Source organism: Lissotriton vulgaris, chromosome 1_1 (genome assembly GCF_964263255.1).
Source record: "Lissotriton vulgaris chromosome 1_1, aLisVul1.2, whole genome shotgun sequence".
Taxonomy (NCBI): Eukaryota; Metazoa; Chordata; class Amphibia; order Caudata; family Salamandridae; genus Lissotriton; species Lissotriton vulgaris.
Genome location: NC_141685.1, coordinates 1,421,002,200 through 1,421,023,856, shown reverse-complemented (window position 1 = coordinate 1,421,023,856; position 21,657 = coordinate 1,421,002,200). Strand labels below are relative to the sequence as shown.

The window sequence follows — 21,657 nt, the reverse complement described above, 5'->3', positions numbered from 1 at the left end:
AAGGATGGGTACAGCCCTACCATTGACGGCTGGGTAGTCACTTGGCAGATTTGTTAAATGCTCTACAACAGAGTTAATATAGAAGCTAAATAGAAGGGGCGCAAGTATGCAGCCTTGCCTAACCCCTCTATTTATGGCAAATTTCTGCGTACATTGCCCCTGGGTCCCGAACCTCACTCTGGCACCGGCGTCTCTGTACAGTTCTTTTATGAATATGACGATGGTGGGATCCACCCCAATATGTTCCAATGTTGACCAGAGCTGCAGATGATCCACACAATCAAATGCTGAGCTAAGGTCAACAAAGGTAACAAACAGGTCCCCTTTTTTGGCCTGAGTATATTTGGACATCAGTAGGGACAGGTTTAAACATTGTTCCTGGGTAACCAATCCCTTTCGGAAACCATATTGGAGTTCCGAGATGACCTTTTTTTCTGTCTCCCACTGCTGAATTCTCTTAAGGACGATCCTTCCTGCAATTTTCATGAGGCCGTCCAGTAACGATATAGGACGGTAGCAAGCAGGATCGTCCCTATTTCCCTTTTTAAAGATGGGCACTACAATTGCGTCTGACCAGGTGTTAATTAAGCCGCATTTGTTACCCATATTCAAAACGTTAGTTAACAGGGGAGCCCAGAATTCCAGATTTGTTTTATAGACATCCACTGGGGTATGGTCGGGGCCAGGGGCTTTCCCTGGAGGGCTTTCCCTGATGGCATTTTCAACTTCTATGGTGGTAAAAACCAGATCAATTGGGTAGGGAGATACTGGGGGGTCACTTAACTGATAATCCTGAGTTAATTTATTCAAGGATGAGATTGCCTTTTGTTGATTCTGGGTGTCCCCCTGGCTGTTGGTGTAAAGTTTGCCATAGTGTTCTACCCAGAGCTCTGCCGTGATTGCTACATCTATGCAATTGTCAGTATCTTTTGTGTTGTATACTTATCTTACAACTTTCCAGAAGAGGTTGGTGTCCTTGTTCCTGGCAGCTTCCCCCAAAGCTTCCCAGGCCTCCCTTTTCATAGTTGCCTTCCGATGATTAATTTCCCGTCTATACTCTCGTCTGGCCTGGGAAATTTGAACCCTGTTTTTCGGGATGGTATTTAAAACTTTCTTTAAATTCTTTAGGGCAGCTGTACACCTGGAGTCAAACCACCCGCATGCGTGTTTCCCATTCTTTTTGTGGCTCCTAGTTAAAGTATCTTTTATGTACAGCTGAATATTAGCGAAAGCTGCCATAATCGCCTTAGGATCAATATCTTCTTCTAAACAGACAAATATGTCTGCAAGGCAAGATGATATGAAGTTGTGAAGAAAGATTGTGGGGTTCAATTTCTCCCACTTTATCACATAGCCGTTTATCTTTGTTAAGGTGACCTCTAGTGGATAAAGTGGCCCGCTAGGTTCCTTTGCTTTCTCCTCTGGGAGCCTTACCCCAAAGGTAATAGGGTAATGATCGCTCATTGGTTCATCTCCTATCTCCCAAAAAGTTATGAAATTGGGTTTAGTGGGTGATATCAGTGCAAAGTCGATTGTAGATTCACAGCCTCTTCCATTGTATGTAGGGGCAAAGGGAACTGGGGGGGAGCATGCCTGATTAATGAAAGTAAGATCAAAAGAGAATATAATACTATTAAGGAGAGACCCCAGGTTGGTGTGTGAGAAATGGAAAGGGCCATCCTCCTCATGATCTGCAAGGCCGCACAAACCTAACTCAGAAAATGGGCAGATGGCACAATTGAAATCTCCCACCCAAAGAACTGTATGGTCCCCCGTGTTTTGATCTCTCACTTTATGAATGTGGTTTGACATTTTATTCAAAATCAGTTCCATTTCATTTACTGGCATGTTATTATAGAAGTTCACCAGTATGACCTTTTGTGTGGTGCCCCATTTAAATGAAAGGATTTGGAAATATTGGTCAGAGTGAAAGTTATATACCTTTATATCCCCTACATTCGAGGTGTATATGCACAAACCCCCTTTATTGCGACCCCGAGGAGAGGGCACGGCGGGTGAATGGAATGTTCGATACCCCATAATGTGCCTTTCCTCTACAAGCCAAGTTTCTTGCAGGCAAAGTATGCCATGCTTCTGCACAGTCTCCAACCAGGGTTTGTGCATGATCTTATTTCCCAGGCCAGCTATGTTCCAGGATAACAGTGAATGCTTAAAGTCGCTAACTTCCTGGTGTGGTTGGCCCACGTTCCCCGTCAGGTCTACTGAAGCTTGGGGATGTACCCTATCTAGATGTTGTGTGGCCCGCACTGGGAGGGGGCGCTGGACAGGGCAGGTTTGTTCCACCACCGAATGGGTCGGAATGTTGTCAATGAGTGGTGATTTATCACTGCTACTGGCATTCATTGGGTGATTTTGGGCACTCGACCGGGGTGGAAGATCGACAATTCCCAGTCAATCCACCTGATCTAGGCATTCAAACCTGTTCATAGTGGGTGCTTCTTCCCACCAGTTGTTAGTGGGTTGCCATCCGTGCCCCGGCCCCTTCCATCTGTGATTATGGGCTATGGTCCAAGCCCCAGGACACTCTACTACCTGTTTTGAGGGGTAAAAAAAGGTAAGGGGTTTAGTGACAATGGCTTGTTCAGTTGCATATGGATCCCACGTGGTGATGAGATGTGCTGTATGAGGGTCTGCAAATGACACCACAATGCAGTCTCCTGGTATCGATTTGTAAGTGCGACCCACCCATGGGACTCGCCTGACCATTAGGACCCTACTCCTGTTGGTATGAGGGAGCTGCCTGTTGACATTTAGCCAGTAGATCACTTTGTTCTTTAAGGACCACTGGGTTTCCACAGTGTCAGGGTCAAGCGGAGGTACCCCAGCCAGGATGACAACATAGGGCCCGGCCTCAGGGGGGAGGTCAATATAGCCCCCGCGAAAATTCTGATGGTTTTGATGTGGGTTAGGTGGGCGCTCTAAAAGAGGGGTGATAGGCTTATTCACCTTCAGGTCAGCTCTAGGGAAAGTTTTAGGCTGCACCTGCTTTTTGGAAGGTTTTTTCTCTGGTTTTGGTGGATTTGACGAAGGAGGGGCAGCGACATTTGCAATTGTCCGGGGTTTCGGAATTGGAGTAGGTTTGAGTAATGGGGGGGGTAAAAGTGAGGCAGAATTGAAGGAACAAGGGGGGCCTCCTTGGGGGCTGGCGCCGTTTGGATGCCAATGTTAGGGGCTGGTACAGGTTGTATGCCATCATTACTAACCTGGGAAGCAACCTCGGTAATATGGGGATATGTTGCTTCCAGCTGTTTTAGGCTAAGCGTGGCCAGGGATACTAGGGTTTTATCCATTTCAAGAAGGTGATTCTCAATACGTGACAGTCTGAGTTCAAAGGGTGTCAATAGTTGTTTTAAAGTAACCCAGACTGTTTTGAGAAAGTCTTCATCATCACCCGCCTTGTCCATGTCCCTCCCTAGCTCATTTTGCCCTCCCCTTGTTGAATTGTCGCTAGGGACAGCAGGAATCTCTGGAACAGGGGCAGTAGTGGTGTTAAAATAAATAAGGTTGCTATTCCCCCCTGTTGGCTGGATAACTGGAGGTGGTGTTTGTTTAAGCTCCCCTGTGTTGGGCAGAGTTCTTCTATGGTTGAAAAACTGCTGTCTTGCAATTTTTGCTTTCTTACGAGCGTAAGCAGATTTTGCATTATTTTTCTTTTTCAGGCCTTGGCGATCTAGGTTTTTACTTTTTGCAACAGAAAAGGAAGGGGCAGGAATATCCGGCAAAGTGCTAGAGTTTCCCTGTTCAGTAGGCAATTGACCCTCAGTAGGTTTGGAGGTCATGGGTGAGAAAATAAAAGAAGAGTCTAATGGGAGTGGAGAGGAGGAAGGGGGAGAGTGATGAACGTCAGCGAGGATCAACAGAGGGGGGGGGCGTGAAGCCTGTTCCGGGGATGCAGCAGACGCAATGTTTCCCAGGGAAGATTTTTTAGAATTGGCAAATGTTTGGGAGAGTCTACGCGCAGCATCTAGCTCGATTGAAACCCTCTTCTGCATTTTTGTGATTTCGGCGTCTATTGCCAAGTTTGTTTTTACAAGAAAATCGTCCAAGGTGCCATTTGGCTTAGTCAAACCCAGCGCAGTCTTACTGCGACTCCCCCGAGTACACATAATGTGTGGCAGTTATGATTTCTGTAGAGTACTCACTAATCTCAAAGTCCAGGCACAATGACAGTGACAAGAACCAAGGGGGGTGGGCCAGGCCAGTCCTCTTAGTCCTCGAACGGCCTCAAACGGTCCCGCCCTTGTCCCGGGCTTCTCCCGGCGCCCTCCCGGGCGCTCCCGCGCAGCTGAATACTTGGCTCAAAATGTACTGACTGGAGGTAAGGGGGAGGATCCGTTGAAAGTCAGGTGGGGCTGGGCGGGGCGGTCAGGGAGAGCGGGCCAGCTGGAAACGGCCTGGGCAACCCGGGACTCCTGGGATACTGAGTCCGGGTTGCTGCTCGCAGCCCTGTCGCACACTCACCGCCCAGCAGCAGAACAGAGAGCACAGCCTCGGGATGCCCCCTCCAGCGACGTGGGACCCGCGAAGCGGGTTCCACTAGGTGTTAAGCAGAGTCCGTGGGCAGGCAGCAAAGGAACGGCAGCAGCAAGGAAACGGCGTCCGTGTAAGTCCCAAGACAGAGGGTAATCACTGCCGCTTTTGAGTCAGGTGGGGCTGGGCGGGGCGGTCAGGGAGAGCGGGCCAGCTGGAAACGGCCTGGGCAACCCGGGACTCCTGGGATACTGAGTCCGGGTTGCTGCTCGCAGCCCTGTCGCACACTCACCGCCCAGCAGCAGAACAGAGAGCACAGCCTCGGGATGCCCCCTCCAGCGACGTGGGACCCGCGAAGCGGGTTCCACTAGGTGTTAAGCAGAGTCCGTGGGCAGGCAGCAAAGGAACGGCAGCAGCAAGGAAACGGCGTCCGTGTAAGTCCCAAGACAGAGGGGAATCACTGCCGCTTTTGAGTCAGGTGGGGCTGGGCGGGGCGGTCAGGGAGAACGGGCCAGCTGGAAACGGCCTGGGCAACCCGGGACTCCTGGGATACTGAGTCCGGGTTGCTGCTCGCAGCCCTGTCGCACACTCACCGCCCAGCAGCAGAACAGAGAGCACAGCCTCGGGATGCCCCCTCCAGCGACGTGGGACCCGCGAAGCGGGTTCCACTAGGTGTTAAGCAGAGTCCGTGGGCAGGCAGCAAAGGAACAGCAGCAGCAAGGAAACGGCGTCCGTGTAAGTCCCAAGACAGAGGGGAATCACTGCCGCTTTTGAGTCAGGTGGGGCTGGGCGGGGCGGTCAGGGAGAGCGGGCCAGCTGGAAACGGCCTGGGCAACCCGGGACTCCTGGGATACTGAGTCCGGGTTGCTGCTCGCAGCCCTGTCGCACACTCACCGCCCAGCAGCAGAACAGTGAGCACAGCCTCGGGATGCCCCCTCCAGCGACGTGGGACCCGCGAAGCGGGTTCCACTAGGTGTTAAGCAGAGTCCGTGGGCAGGCAGCAAAGGAACGGCAGCAGCAAGGAAACGGCGTCCGTGTAAGTCCCAAGACAGAGGGGAATCACTGCCGCTTTTGAGTCAGGTGGGGCTGGGCGGGGCGGTCAGGGAGAGCGGGCCAGCTGGAAACGGCCTGGGCAACCCGGGACTCCTGGGATACTGAGTCCGGGTTGCTGCTCGCAGCCCTGTCGCACACTCACCGCCCAGCAGCAGAACAGAGAGCACAGCCTCGGGATGCCCCCTCCAGCGACGTGGGACCCGCGAAGCGGGTTCCATTAGGTGTTAAGCAGATTCCGTGGGCAGGCAGCAAAGGAACGGCAGCAGCAAGGAAACGGCGTCCGTGTAAGTCCCAAGACAGAGGGGAATCACTGCCGCTTTTGAGTCAGGTGGGGCTGGCTGGGAATCTGTTTGTAACTTGTGAAGAGTACCTCATCCCTTTGGTCCGAAAGGGGTCTCTCTCTGTAATGTACACATGTAGCAATTTTACACCCATACATTTGGCTGTACCCGCTGTTTCAGGGGGTGAAGAAACACATGGATACATTTATGAGCAACCTTACACTTGTGAATGCTAAATATCCAAAGGTTGTACATTTACTCAAAAGCTTAAGAGTAAACTTAAATGTGTAATTTACATTTGTGAATAGGCCCCTAAGATTTCTATGTTCCCTAGCTGGATAATGATCAGCAGAAAATCATCTATCTGAAAATGGATGCTGTTTGGGTGCATAGTCATCTGAGCTAACAAATACAGCCTTTATATTTTTTTTATGACTAGTTATTTTTTTCAGAACGATTATGGTTTGAGGCCAAACCCCAGGTTTGGAGAATGCCAGACTAGTCTGGCACACGGAGAGGCTACATCTTTATGATATAATAATTTCAGACTTTCTTCCAAGTGAATTGTGTTGTTTATCATCGAAAATCTAGTCCTTTATTATCAATGGGCCAACACCTTATAAGGATCAATGTCTCCTGCCAGAAAAGAGCGTTAATGACACCAGGTAGTGTTGGTCGTGAAAGGCCATAAGCAATAATGACTACTACTGCCAACAGGAAACAAGAAGCATTAATATTGGCCACAGGTAGTAATTCTTGTCAATCGACCATCAGTACTGAACATAAGCGGCCACAGAAACCATAATGAGCATTTGTGGCCCCAGTGAGTAACAACAATGGATTATATACTAATGCTGTCAACAACTTCAATAGTCTGAAACACTAGGCATCAATGCATCTCAGCCGGTTAGGAGTCTCAATGGCCCCATGCATTAAAAACATATCAATTTAATTGCCCTGGCCACCAGGGAAGTTGAATGGCTCCATGCATTAAACAACAGCGTGATTAAATAAATGCTTGCATTGATCCCAGTAACTGGTGCTTGCACACTCAGGGCCTCATTCACTCTTTTGCTCACTGTGCCACTCTAGACAGAGATAAGCCATATACAAATCTGCCTAGATCCCATTCGGTGTGAACGGTCCCGGCGAAACTGCCAGTCCTGGTCTCCTCCAGGCGGAATACAAGCAACCTTCAAACTTAGATCAGAAGGTAGCACTTTGTCCAGCTTAAAAATAGCTGTGGTTCGCCAAACAGGAGCGTAACACAGGCCCCTGCAGCCCCCGCGGCACAGGGGGCCCCAAACTCTAGGGGCCCCCTCACTCTCAGCTGAGGGAGACGGCTGCGCCAGCAAGCAAGCCTCTTCAGTCTTCCCAAAAACAATGGTGCTCCAGCGCGCAGGGCACAGCCTCCCCAAGTCCTCATAAAGGCATAAATTAAATGGTGCGCGCACGCCATGGTGACGGCCTCTAGTACGCCTCTGAGTCTTCCCTCTCTTTCTGTCTCGCTCCTCAGTGAAAACAGAGACACTTCAAGAAACTATTATTACCCTCTCTTTCCTCCTTTTTGTTTATTTGCTCCCCTGTGAAATGGATCCAAAAAAGAAAAAAAAAATTGCTGGACACGCAGGGGGTTGAGACTGACTCCATTTCCTTTGTGATCCTCTCTCCACCCTCTGGTTCTAGTGCCACTAAAGCGCTTCTCATCAGCGGCACCACCTGGGGTGATGCAGCGCTGTGTCCTCATTCGAAGCGCTCTGTGCTGCTTACAACAGTCTGGAGAATATCTTCCCTGGTCTCTCTGGTACAGGGTAGTAACACAGGCCCCGGCAGTCCCCAAGCGCTCCAACGCCCCCCCCCCCGCCCAAGCAAGCACAACACATCAGTCTTGCTTGGATGTGATAGGTTACGCTCGCCGTCGTTGCACCTAGTCTCTTTTTAAATTAAATGGCGCACAGCGGTGCGCAGTTGTCCTCACGTCTGCGTCAGCTCTTCACCATTAGGGTTGAAAAAATTCCTGTCTTTATAGCCTGTTTCGTCCTGGTCGCCTCAGGAGATGGCCAGCGCGGGCTTCTACAGCACCGGTGTGGCGAGCAGTAAGCAGTGTTTCTGCTGTGGGCTAGTGCTGTGCTCCACAATCTCAGAATTTTCCTGCACAGCAACGGAAGTTGAAATGTCAGCCTGACTGTGGTATCATTCAAAGGAACGAGGTGGGGAACATCCCCAAGTATGACGTGCGTTGTGCGTGTCCAGGTCCCACCGGAAGTACCAGGCCCGAGTGTAGAGAGGTCCAGAGTCGAGGAGCAGAGATTGGACTCCTTCAAGAAATGGCCTTTCTATGCCAGGACAGACCCCGCAGCACTTGCGAGCGCTGAATTTTTCTTTTTCTTTTACATATTTTTTCAGTTTTGTTCAGCTTGTTCATTCTCTACTGCCTTTTTATGATTTCTGTTTAATTTACTACCTGCTCTCTTTCCCGCCATTTTCCCTCCCGCTTCTCCCTCCCAATTCCAGCCTTCGTCGGCCTCGCCCACCACCTTCCAGTGCCTCTCCTTCCTCCCAGGACCTACTTAATGGAGTTCGCAGCACGTCTGTGCAGCGGATGCATGCAGCTGGCGTGCCAAAGACCCATCTGCTCCGGTCTGTGTCTGGAACTAACTCAGTGCCAGGAACCCTGGCTCTCCGCTACTTGGAGATACACTGCCGCCAACCTCTGAGCCCTGGACCCCAGACTCCGCAACAACTACTGCTGCACCTCTCCATGATCAATGATAGGACCTTTTTTTTTGCCATCACTGCCTCTTCTCCTGCAACACTGGAGCACCTGCACATACAACAGCCACCATCACTTCAGAAAAACTCCACTTCCTCCTGCTCAACGCACGATCACTGCAAGCATGCCACCAAGATCTTGGACACCATTTCCTCCCTTACCCCCAACTTCATCTTCCTCATCAAAACCTGTCTCAACCTCACATCTGCACCCGACATCACCTCATCAATGCCCGATGGCTGCAAGATAGCACACCTAGACCGTATCAACAGACACAGAGGTGGAATAGCCATCATCTACAAAGAAACCATCCACTGCACCACAGCAGACGACACCACCCTGATCACGGAACAGCTCAACTTCCAACTCCAAACCGATGGCAAAACCACCATCAGAGGCACCCTCGGCTACAGACCTCCAGGGCTTTGCCCCAGCTTCTGCAATGTCATCCTTGAATTCATCTCCCACTCGCCATTGACTCCAAACACTACATCTTCTTCGGAGACCTCAACTTTCACCTCAGCAAACTTAACAACTCTAACATCGCCAAACTCCTCGAAAACATGAACACCATCGGCCTCACCCAAATTGTTACCAACCCCACACACCACAAGACAGGCACTTGACCCCATATTCATGGCCAGTGACGGAGTCAAGCACATCCATGTCACCGAGCTTGCTGGACAGACCACGTAATCTTCCACTTCTTCATCACAGGATCCCTGGCACCACCACCAAGGAGCTCGCCACCTCATAACCACAGATCGTACAAAGTATTGGGGAGCCAGTGGACAGACATTCTCAACACCTCTTATCTTGACACCTCAGCCAACCTAGAACAGTAGAACAGGTTGTCAATAACTTCTCCGTCTGCATCCATGATTGCACTTACAGAGTCTACCTGTCAAGCCCACGGAGCTCCAGAGATCCTCCAAACAGACCAGTTGGTACACCACGGAACTGAGAACCACAAAACGTAACTGCAAGCGACTGGAAAGGAAATGGCGCACCAGCATGGAACTGACAGACTGAGCCACATTCAACACACTTTAAACTAATACCACCAACTTCTGAAAGAGACAAAAAGGAGCACCATTGCCGACGGCATCGAAGCCAGTTCTCATCACAGCAAAGAACTCTTCAACATCGTCAGAGTTCTCTAACCCCTCCACCACCAAAAACCTCATCACCCCTTCCCAGGAACTCAACGACACCTTGGCAGACTTCTTCCACAACAAGGTCTCCACGTTCTACAAAAAGTTCCAACCCCAGCCCACCACCGCCAACATCCTCAGCCTCCTTGCTCCCACAGATGCCAAACCCGACCACCTGATGACCACATGGGACCAGCTCCCCATTCAAAGCAGTACAGCCATCCACAACTCTGTCTACTCAAGCGCACCGATGGACCCCTATCCCAACCACATCTTCAACCTCAGGCGCAAGACGATCAGCACCAGGTTCACCCCCATCTTCAATGCATCCATCCCCACTGCCACTTTCCTGAAGAATAGAAAAACGCAGAGGTCAAACCCCTTCTCAAGAAACCATCTGCCAACCCCAGTGACCCCAAGAGCTACCGTCCCATCTCTCTGCTCCCCTTTCCAGCCAAAGTTCTCAAAAAGGCAATCAACTGCCAACTCACGGAACACCTGGAGAACAACCATCTTCTCGACACCTCCCAATCTGGCTTCCACACCAACCACAGCACCAAAACAGCCCTGATCACTGCCACAGATGACATCAGAGCCCTCCTTGACCATGGAGAATCAGTGTCCCTGATCTTCCTCGACTTCTTAACAGCTTTTGACACCATATCCCACCACACCCTTATCAAGAAGATTCACCACATTGGAATCTAAGGAGACACCCTCAAATGGATTGCATCATTCCTCACCAGAAGAACCCAGAGAATCTGCCTAACGCCTTTCACCTTGGAACCTAAGAGAATATTTTCGGCATCCTTCGAGGCTCGTAACTCAGCCCTACAATGTTCAACACCTACATGACCTTTTGGCCAACATCCTCAGAAACCCACGGACTAGACATCATATCCTATGCAGACGACACCCAGCTCATCCTCTCGCTATCAGACAACCCCTTTACCACAATGGCCAACTTCCGCAGGTGTAAGACGAGCGTCACCTATTGGATGAAAGATGTCTACCAAAATACAACACAGACAAAACGGAAGTGCTCATCTTCGGGAACAACACCTCCCCGTGGAGTGCCATTTTTTGGCCCCCCAAACTAGAACCCTCACCCATTCCAACAGACCATGCCCCCAACCATGGCATTATCCTGAACAGCAAGCACACCATGAGAACGAGATCAACACAATCTCCTCCACCTGCTTCTTCACTCTTCTCACAGTTTGTAAGATCGTCAAATGGCTCCACTTCAACACTAGATGAACTATCACTCAAGCCCTAGTCACCAGTCAGCTGGACTACTGCAGCGCACTCTATGTAGGAATCACCTTGCACCTCCTGAAGAGACTGCAAACCATACAGAATTCAGCAGCCAGGCTCATCCGCAACCTCCCTAAGCGAACCCCCATCACCCACACCTCAAGAAGCTCCACAGGGTCCCCAATCAAAAGAGATGTCAATTCGAGATTCTGATCCACAGCTACAAAGCCCTACACAACCATGGACCAGTTCAACCACCGCCTGAACTTCCATCAACTCTCCAGAATATAGAGGCGCTTCATTATATGTTGGAGGTTTCAAATCAAAATATAGCAGATTCAGGTTAAAGTAGTAGGTGGTGGGCCAGGCCGCAGGCAAGGGGGGACCCTCCATGTGCTTTGCAGGGGGGGGGGCCCCAAGGTTTGTTACGCCACTGATCCCAAATGGGTATTTGGAGCAGAGGTCCTAAAAGTACTACTGGAGGAGGTGGACATACAGATCTGCTGCACCACCAATGGGTCAGACAGTAAAAGAGAGGGTGAACTGTGCCTTCCATTTCACTTTTGCACCACCAATCTGTATCTCGGAAGCAGAACCCCCGACACTTCCTGTCTTCTCGGTCCCCACTGCTTCCAGCCTATCAGTCCACAGCTTGTCTCTTTAGCCTGGTCCGCACTGTGTGTGTTCTAGGCCAAATAGGGCTCAGGAGATGAACAGCTGAATCTTCACTTCCCTATTACCTGAGCCCCGCAGAGGGATAGCACCAAATGGCTGCATGGCACCCTCTTCCTATCACCTGCCTGCATTCATAGTTGCCTGCTTAAGAGGAGCTCATAGAGCCAGGAGGAAAGGAATGTGAGCCATGGAGGAGGCAGGAGTGAGGATCACTGCTGCTGCTTAGGAGGTCAGCGTGAAGGGGGAGTTGGGGCAAGAATAAAGTGTCTGTGTGCATGTGTGTGTGTATGTAAGCATGTCCTTGTATTTGTCCATGTTTTAGGGGTGTGGTGTGCATGCAGGGTGGGCAGTAGGCAGGAGAACAATATGGCGGCCTAATGGTATTCCTGTTATGTTGGGGCCCTGACATAACATGATTTGTATTACAATTCAAGGTATTCTATTCAACATTTTAGCTATCACAGTCATAAAAGCGATCAATTCAAAGGGCACACTACATCATGTTTGAAAGCATCATTAACAAATTGGGGCATTCTTGGCTAAGATTTGGCTATACCTGGTATAACAGTGGCCATGGTATAAGAGTGACTATGCTTGACATTTTTGGGAATTCCTGGAAACATCCAAACTAGCCCTGAAATAATAGTGGTCTTTTGGATTTCAGGGGGCGATATCTACATTTCTAGAAACTGGCACCGGCAAGAGGATTTTTCAGGCAAATTACTGTATTTCAGAAATCTATTTATATCTGATATTTGGGACCAGGCAAAAGATATTTGGGCGTAAATCACCCTGAGTATATAAGACGTATTGCTGATTTTGGGTGGCTTGGTACCCGGGAGCCCTATCTACTTTTGCTTCATGACTTGTAGGCACAATTTCATCCTTTACACTTCTAAAAACCATCTATAATATCAGTCAGTATGGGGCCTGTGTATATATGAAAGGTGCAACATAACATGCTATGAATGAACAAATAAATGAAATTGAGCTTATATAGCGCAGCTGTAACCCAAGGGCATCCTGCCACAGTCAGATTCAATACAACTCTGGAAAGCAGATGACAAATTAGGGCAACTGAAAGAACCAAGTGTAGGAAATTATCATCTTTTGCATGATGCTCCCTCATTTTGTGCCCTATATGTTTGGAATTAGAACTTTGTGTACTTTACCCCTACTAAACAGAAGTAAAGTACATGCGCTCCCCCTTTAAACATGTCAACATTGGCTTCCATAAGGCCACAGTATAGCATGCAAAAATACACACTGGCATGGAAAGGTACATGGCACCTGTGGCCTGCAGCACCTATTATGCCATCCACCACAGTCACAGTAAAACATGGCTTCATGCCTGCCTTGTCTAGCCTGTACTGCATCAGCTTGAATCCTGCTGTACAGGCCTGTTAAAGACACCTCTTTGACAGCTAGGAAAACCTGCATTTAAATATTGTTTAAATTACCCCTAAGAACACCTTGCTACGCACAAGGTGAGGTGCCTATTATATAATAGTGGAACATGTGTGATATTAGAAATTGCCTGTTCCCCCAGTGGCTAGACCCAAAGCAACATTTTCACTGATCAGGCAGTAGCTGGCCCATAACAATTATATGCTTTCATATATGCCTTTAGACCTGTACCAGCTACAGGCTCTATTCAAAGATTTATTTTTACATTTAATAAAATCCAGTTTAATGGTGAATTCAGATTTTTATTGAATATATGTGAAATGTAACTTTTAAAGAGTTAGCTCTATCCTGCATGAAGCTGCTGCAGGTCAATTAGCATTAGCTCTGTAGCCACTGCTCAGCCTATACCTGGCCTGAATGAGGTGTGAAAACTGCTTCCAGAGTAGTGAGTTAAGTGTGAATATTATCCCTTTTGTTATCTGGGACTACGTCTTCTAAAGCAGTACAGGAGATGGTGTATTTCTGAACTCTGGGGACGCTCTCGCCTATCTTATTAGAGCGGTAGAGTCTGATAATGAGGAAGTCAGTAGGAATGGTGGCTGCTATATCTGGGCCAGAGCACTCACACAACCAAGATTCTGTAAGAAAGAGTATATCTGGCTTATGAGAAATCAATTAACTTAAATAATTCTAATTTGTTTTTAGATCATGATCTTACAATAATAAGGTACCATATATTGACCTGAAAGGCAGGGGGTGGCATCCACTGTAGCATTAGTGCATGAGCCTGTATGAACCTGTAGGATTTATGTAGTTCTGCTTTACTGCCTATCATTGTGAGATCAATATAACTATAGATGTTCCCGTCCCTAACATGTGGCTGAGAATGTAATTGAATGACGAAATATGGAAAAAGAAAGATGGTATAACTAGTCTTTGCAAAGTCACAGGCCATATGGGATTTTACAACCTGATTTTTAAAACTTAGTATTTTAGGTGTATCCACCTTTTTCCAAAATGTTTTTATTGAGTATGAAACGCAACACCCCCGTGGAGGGTAAGGCTTGTCTTGAACATCACGAATGTATTTGGATATTTCATCAGCTATCCTTCAGAGCCTCTGGAGTTTTAGCCAATCTGTGTGAAAACTGTAATGCTAAATGGACCAATCTCCCCTTTTGTTTACCAAACTTTTCTCCATGGAGGAACGCCCCCAACTCCCACTCATAGAAGCGCCCCTAGTGGAAGTCTGGCTTATTCGGATCACTTTCACAGGTAAATTTGAGTCATGCATTTACGCTCCATCACGTTTAGTTAATGAGCTGCCACTGATTTAGGAAGAGAGGCTCCTTGTTCTCAACCATATGACTACAACTTGAAATGTTTTTAGAAAAAATGGTGTGCAAAATTCTACAAAATATTTAATATAGCCCTATAGCCCACTGTAGCAGGCTATACCAGCCTTTAAAGGCCCGCTCCAGCATGAAAGGCATAAGCCGAAAGCGAGGGCCTTTAACACGGGAGCGGGACTTTAATGGCTGGTATAGCCAAGCTACAGAGGACTACAAAGCTATTAGAACATTCTGCCACTATAGGGCAGAATGTTCTAACAAATAAAACAAAGGCCTCTCGGAGCCCGAGGGTATTTAAGCTGTGAATGAAAACAAAAATTAGAATGTTGCACTGCTGGCTTCTGTTGGCTTCTACTGGCCCGTAGAAGCCCGGAGCACTCCATTGTCTGCAATGGAGTCCTCTACATTCTAATGTTCTAATAAAATATAGAGTGAAATTGGTTTGGTTGCTAGTGAGGAGAGAATGCCTAAATGGTGATTGGCATCCCAGGGTTTCACTTGATGTAAACATTTCCTGTAATAACACTCCATAAAATGTAAATGTTTTGCAGTTTCACCTTAAGAAGGTTGGTCTTAAACACCCATGAGATTACACCAAACCGTGCTATTCAGAATTGGCGCTTCTAACGTAATTGTGAATTTCTTTAATATTGTTCGGTTTATTTTTTTACATTTTTCATGTTAACTCAGATAGTATTTGATGCATTTTGTCATTCCCTTCTGAGACATGCCATGTTCATCTCTGCTATTCTCTGAATGTCTCCTGTTAAATTACATTTCTAAAAAATTACTGGTAGAGAGTTAAGATAATGAGAATTAAAAGGTCAAACATTAATAGCAAAGGAGACCCAAGATTATTCAGCTCGGGGATAAGCAAAGAGGGAACTGTACAATTTAGTCAAGAACACAAATGAGGCGGACATCAAGGCTTATCTCCAAGACGCTGATTTTAAAGCGACGACTGTAGCCGGGAAGACAGCATGTCTCATAATGAGCAATGTTCCTTTTCAGAAGGAGTACTAGGAGCAAGGGCAATGCAAAGGAGTATAACTCTGAAAAAATGAATATATTTATGAGAACACAAGTAATCCCGTACTTTTCAGGGATTTCGGACATCCCATGTGGTCTCAAAACAATACATTTCGGTCTGTGTTGGTGGGTGTAATATTTTTTGATATCCTGGAAGCATTTGTTTTAGGTTTTGTTTAATAGATTAGTTGAAGAGTGTAATAATTAATTATACATAGGTTGAGAAGGATGTTTTTGGGAGGAAAAGTATTGCGCGATTGTATAGAATAATGGTTTATTATTAATAATTTTATTAATCCGTAGATCAATTTACAACATATTTCTGCCCAAATTCAAAACAATAGAAACAAATTTACAGTTATAACTGGGCCGGCAAGAAGAAAATGAAAAAAGACTAGTGAAGAGGGTGGAATTATAAAATGAACACATTTTCATCCTTTGCAACTGTATTGCTCTACAGGAAATTTTAAAGCACCAGACAAGTTAAGCAGGCTGACACATCCAGGGAGAGCAATTAATTAATTAATTAATTGTGGGTTTGTAATGAGCTAGAATCGACTCCCGAAGGAGTATCTCTGCGCAGTAGACCGCTGGGTATCCCGTCCTGGCTTTCCCTGAGAGACGGTCCCTACTGGGTATCTCCAAGGTGAAACCAGGCATCCCCGGCGTATGTGGGGGGCCGTTGTGGAGATAAGGCAAGCTAATGCCCAGAGTTGCCGAGTGTGATCCCTGGTTAGAGTAGGCACCGAGATGAGAATTATCAAGTCCGCTGACCCTGGTCCACGACCCTGCCGCGTTGGGAATTGAACCCTGGTCCCGGGCAGTCCTCTGCTCTCGGGTCTGCCGCCTCGAACCAGTGAGCCACACCACTACATGGCATGGCAATGGCAGTGAATCAATGTCTACTTAAAAGCTATGCACCTAACTAAGGGTTGGAGATGTTTGGCAGTTCCAACATCTTTGCCCAGTACATCAGTGCATGTATGCATCTATGTCCTGTGTGCTAGTTGCACAGGGTACACAGGCTTTGGGTGTGTCATGTGCATTTTGCATACAAGTGGTGGCCTGAGCCCACATCCAGTACATGCTTCTGTTCCAGTTACAGAGACTACACTCGAGGCTTTTAAATCCTGCCCACATGGCACGGCCTGCAGTGTGGCACAGACAGTGAGTGAGCAGAGTCCATGGCCACTACCTGTAGCTAAAGGAGCAGGTCCTGGCACCACAAGCAGAAAGGATGTTCTAGAAATGTGATGACTTTGTCTATTGAAGCATCCCATCTGCCAATTCCCGGCAGCCTTTGCAGCTCTTGCACTGCACATTGGCACAATGACATGTCCAGACTTCTACTCTCCCTGCTTGCGGGAAACGCAGCAGGCAGGACTCCTGAAAACACACTTTCCCAAATATTCAACTGCTGGTGTTAGAATAACAAATCATACTGTCCTAGAATAATATCTGGCTACATTTCTATACCTGTCCTCTGGGAAATAATACAAATATGACTACTCTTGTAAGGCCTGGGTGTACACGGCAGTTTGAACACCGTCTATATTTGCAGTATTTTTGCAAATATACAGTTCTTTTACAACATATGAACATAGGAGGCCCTGTAACACTTAAGGTGTTGAATTTACGCACTGTAGTGGAGTTCTCTATTTAATAATTATGTACTTTCAATATAACTATCCGATTCCAAACAAAACAAAGCAAACTTGCCTTTCATGTGCAATTGCCTTTTTGGGGCATGGTTATGATTTGAGGCAACACAGAAGAGAGAGCTCTCAACGAGTCACGTGATTGCTGCAATTTCGTCCAGTCTAGCTCATGAATAAATTGATCATTAAGGATCGAATCCCAAGATAGGTGTATGAGTAAACTATTACATATTGAGTAGTCCAAAATCAATGGTGTTAAGAAATGTCAAGAAATATGGACAATGGAGGGCCACTCTCCATGAGTCGAACAAATGGCATACGCCCTGCATGGGAATCAGTTTCATAGAGTCATAGAGGCAGAAAATGAGTACTGGATAAAAATAGCCCAGTCTTTCTACAAGCACAAAAATTGCCCAAATACTGAATAAGTAGCTTTTAGCAACAAAGGAACCACTAGTTAAAAAATAAATATTTACTTAAAGTAACATAAAAAAGTATGTAAATACAATAATACTTATCCAGCCTCATTTGTCAATAAAATCATTTCTTTTTTATATTTCATATAACTTTCGTCTCTTCACACATATGAAAATCCTTGCTTGAAAAATATGACCTAACAATTATTCCGCTGTATTCAAATTCCTACCTAGATCATACTTACGCTAAACATTACATAAAGATGCACAGTGGCCTGCTTTAACTGGAAGAGCCCTTCTTTTCAAGATGGTTCCTATGTTCACCAAACACTCCAAGCCAGCTGTTGCTTCTCCTGAAAATCAGGCACCTAGCACATCGCAATGGAGCACTGCTAGGAGCAAAATAACACTGAACCTTCCAGCAGCATGATGGTCAGAAGGAACTACTCCTCTGAAACCGCCTGAAACTAAACAAAATACAATGCCTTTTTTAATTCACTTTTCTCTCATTTACTTTGTGATGAATGCTTGTTAACGAATGATAGATTACACCCTTAGAGGGGTGTGTTAAATAACAACAGTGCATAGGTGTTTGGGAACGGCATTTGGATTGATATGTGTTTTATTTAATTGCAGTTACCCCCTGAAGAAGGACAGAGGCTCCCTGAAATGCATTGGGTAACATATGTTTTCACCGCGCCATGAGAATAGTGAATCCCCAAGTGTTTGGAAGAAAAGCCATTATAGGCGTTTGTTGAACTTGCGGCAAAAAAGTGGAAGCATGAATTGGTCTGGATAAAAATGAACTTTGGATGAAAATGATGGTAATAAAGTGGTTTAAAAAAGAAGAAAATGATGTGAATTCATCAGTTTCTGAACAGTCCTCATTGCTGTGCACCTTCGGTTAGGACCTGAATAAGTTCCTGTACATTTACAGTCTTTCTGTTTTCTGCCATAATTATTATGCCAGCTGCAACACTGTATAAGCAAAGTATACACTAACAGTTCATCAATCTACATATATTTGGAGGATGTTTTATTTGTATGCATAATGATTGTTTTAGTCTCAGCTTTACTCTGTAACATCCACCTTATGGCATTCCAGTAAAAAAAGAATGATAGACACTTGTAGGGAGTAGGAGCCCTCCATAGGGAATGGTGACCTCCTAATAGTGGAGGCACCCAAATGACACCAGTGTGTGCACAGAATGAACCTGAGACATACATCATAGCTGGAAACAAGCCAGGGAAATCGTTTTTCAGAGCGACACAAACTAAAGGGTCGTGTTTGCTTCTGCCAGTGCAATCACTGCATGGACTTTGTTTTATGTGTTTGAGAGTCCCATACATTCTTGAGATGGCACATTACACGACTCCGTTTCTCTATCATTATATGCTGTGAAAGTCCTGGAAGTCCTCTCTGACCAATTTATGAGCAATCCATTGATTTCTATTGAAAACAATCTCTCTTTACTGCCGTTGGGTGCACAATGCAGCCAATTTCGGCCTTTGGTCAGATGAAGCTGTGAAGGCATTTCAGCAGTAAACACTACAGCAGTGACTGTGAGCATAAGAACTAACTGCCAGCATCCCAAAGATTACTCCCAATAGCTCAGGTCAATTACATGTGTATCTGCGTGTAAGGAGACCCATGGGAAGCCAATCACGTCCAATTATTAGTTTTTCAAAGAAGACACCCCATGAAATACACAGCACACACCAAAAATAATATAATAAAAACCTGATTGAATATAAAAGATTTAAAAACCAATATTATACACGGGAGAATCAATATACCATGTTGCAAAACAAATCCGCTAAACAATAGAATACTGAGTGAGTGGTATTAATAACCTATTCGAAATTGAATGAAACACATACTAAAACATGTCAACTGTACTGAAGTGAACATGGTCCTTACTGAAAAGAATATAGCACGCAATGAAATGAATATGACTTGCATTAAAAAGAAGATGATAATCTATGAAGATGATTGACAGTTTAAGAGAAGTTTGTTTTTATTTTTTTTATTTGAGCAGAATTTAAAAAAGACAAAAATATTTCAGGCATCAGCCATGATTAATATGAATCCCAAATCACAAGGTGGGGGCACAATCATACATACATAGTATGAACCAAAGGTAAAAATAAATTTCAGGGAAAACCAACTTAAGACATAATTAAATGCAGGAGATCTAAAAAGCGTAAGTTCATTACTAAGGCTCCATATACATATAGTAAAGTACATATACAGACTGGAGTTGAGAAATATACATTACTATTGTTCCTTACTAATACAATAAAGTGCATTGGCAGAATTTTTTCCAAAAACACATCATTTCAACAGAAAAAGACAAAAACTTTTCCATTGTCAACCATGAATGATGTGAATTATAAATCAGGAAAGGGGTGCGATTATTCATATATAGTGTGGTCCAAAAATGTCTATTATCTCCAATCAACGTAAATAACTTTGAAAAAGAAAATTGAGGGAATATTTAAATGCATGAGATCAAGAAAGAAAAAAATCTATCTCTAAAGAAAGTAAATAACTTCAAAAAAGAACATTTAGGGCATGGTTAAATGCAGGAAATCTAAAATACAAAAAATCCTCAGTAAGGTTTTTTTAGAATATAGTAAAGTGCATATACAGTTGAGTAGTATTCATTACTACTGTTCCTTGCAAATTAATAAAGGGCTTTAGCAGAAGTGAATAGTGACCCGGGGCCGTATTGCAATAAGTGCCCCGGGGACGTAATGGGTGTTTGCACCCGCTTTGCACACTGCCTGGGCACTTTGGTATTACAGAAGGGGATGCAGATGCAGGTGCATCCCCTTCAATTATATAGATAGCGCTGACGCACTTAAAGCACCATTGCTACTATCAGGGGGCATCCCCTCATTTACATAGGGATGTGCCCTATGCAAATGAGGGAATTTCTTTGCCTCAGCTCCCACGCCAATTTACAGATGCAGGCACAGAGGCACTCACAGTGCCCCTTCTTTTAGGTGGTGCACTGTACGTGTGCCCCCTGAGAGCAGCCCTCTGGAGGAGTAAAGGTGGTCCTTTCAAGGTGGGCCCTTTAAAAGTGCAGGCGGAATGCTGCCTGCACTGTGAAAACACAGAGCAACTGCCAGCAGCTGCTCCGTGTTTTCACATGAATACGCTGCCCCCAGGGCAGCGCGAGTTCATAGCTTAATAGGGCGCATTGTCATTGTTTGATCCCGGTGCAAACAATGCCAATGTGTAATAAGGCCTGGTTGCCAACATCCCTTGTGATCATATTAAATAAAAATGGAAATCACCTCAGCAATAAAGTGCTGTAAGACAGCAAGGATGGACACTTTTGATGCCTATAGATTGAATCAGCCACTCTACCCAGTGACGTTGAAATGAATATGATGTGTTTAAATGAATATAAAATTCAGTAAAATGAATATGACATGTTAAAATAAATATACTTTTTTAAAATTAATATAATACATGTTGAGAAGAGTATGATACACCTTGAAATGAACATTGCACATATTGTAATGAATATGTATAATGTTGAAATAATATGACCCACATTGAAACAAATATGACTCATAATGAAATTAATTTGACACCCCTTAAAATGACTATAGCATGTTAACTTTAATATGAGATATGTTGAAATGAATATAAGGCGCAGTGAAATAAATCTGAAATTTGTCAAGTGTATATGTAATTTGCTGAAATTAGTTTGATAAGTGTTAAAATAATTGAGCTCTTTGCTAAAACGAATCTGACATGCACTTAAATCAATATGGAATGCACTGAGTAGAAAATGACACCTTATAATTAGTATGACATATGTTGAGATTAATATGAGATGCACTGAAATTATATTTAACACGTTAAAATAAATGGCCATTGCTTAAACCAATATGATCTATGCTTAAATTAATAGGGCACACATTGAAATAAAAATGGCACACATTGCAGTAAATATGGAATGTATTGAATAGATATATTGAAATGAGTACGACTACTCTTCCATGGAATAATACATATATTAAATTTAATTTGGCTTATGCCAATATGACATGCAGTGACAGGAATACAGTATGCCTTGAGAGTAATAGGACC

The 21,657-nt window shown here is 45.4% G+C and overlaps 1 protein-coding gene across 1 annotated transcript in view; it reads right to left on the bottom strand.

Annotated features, from left to right (window-relative positions):
* The window catches only part of SLC2A13 (solute carrier family 2 member 13), a 1,518,966-nt gene that overhangs the window by 264,818 nt on the left and 1,232,491 nt on the right, over positions 1-21,657 (bottom strand). The gene's annotated exons all lie outside the window — the stretch shown is intronic.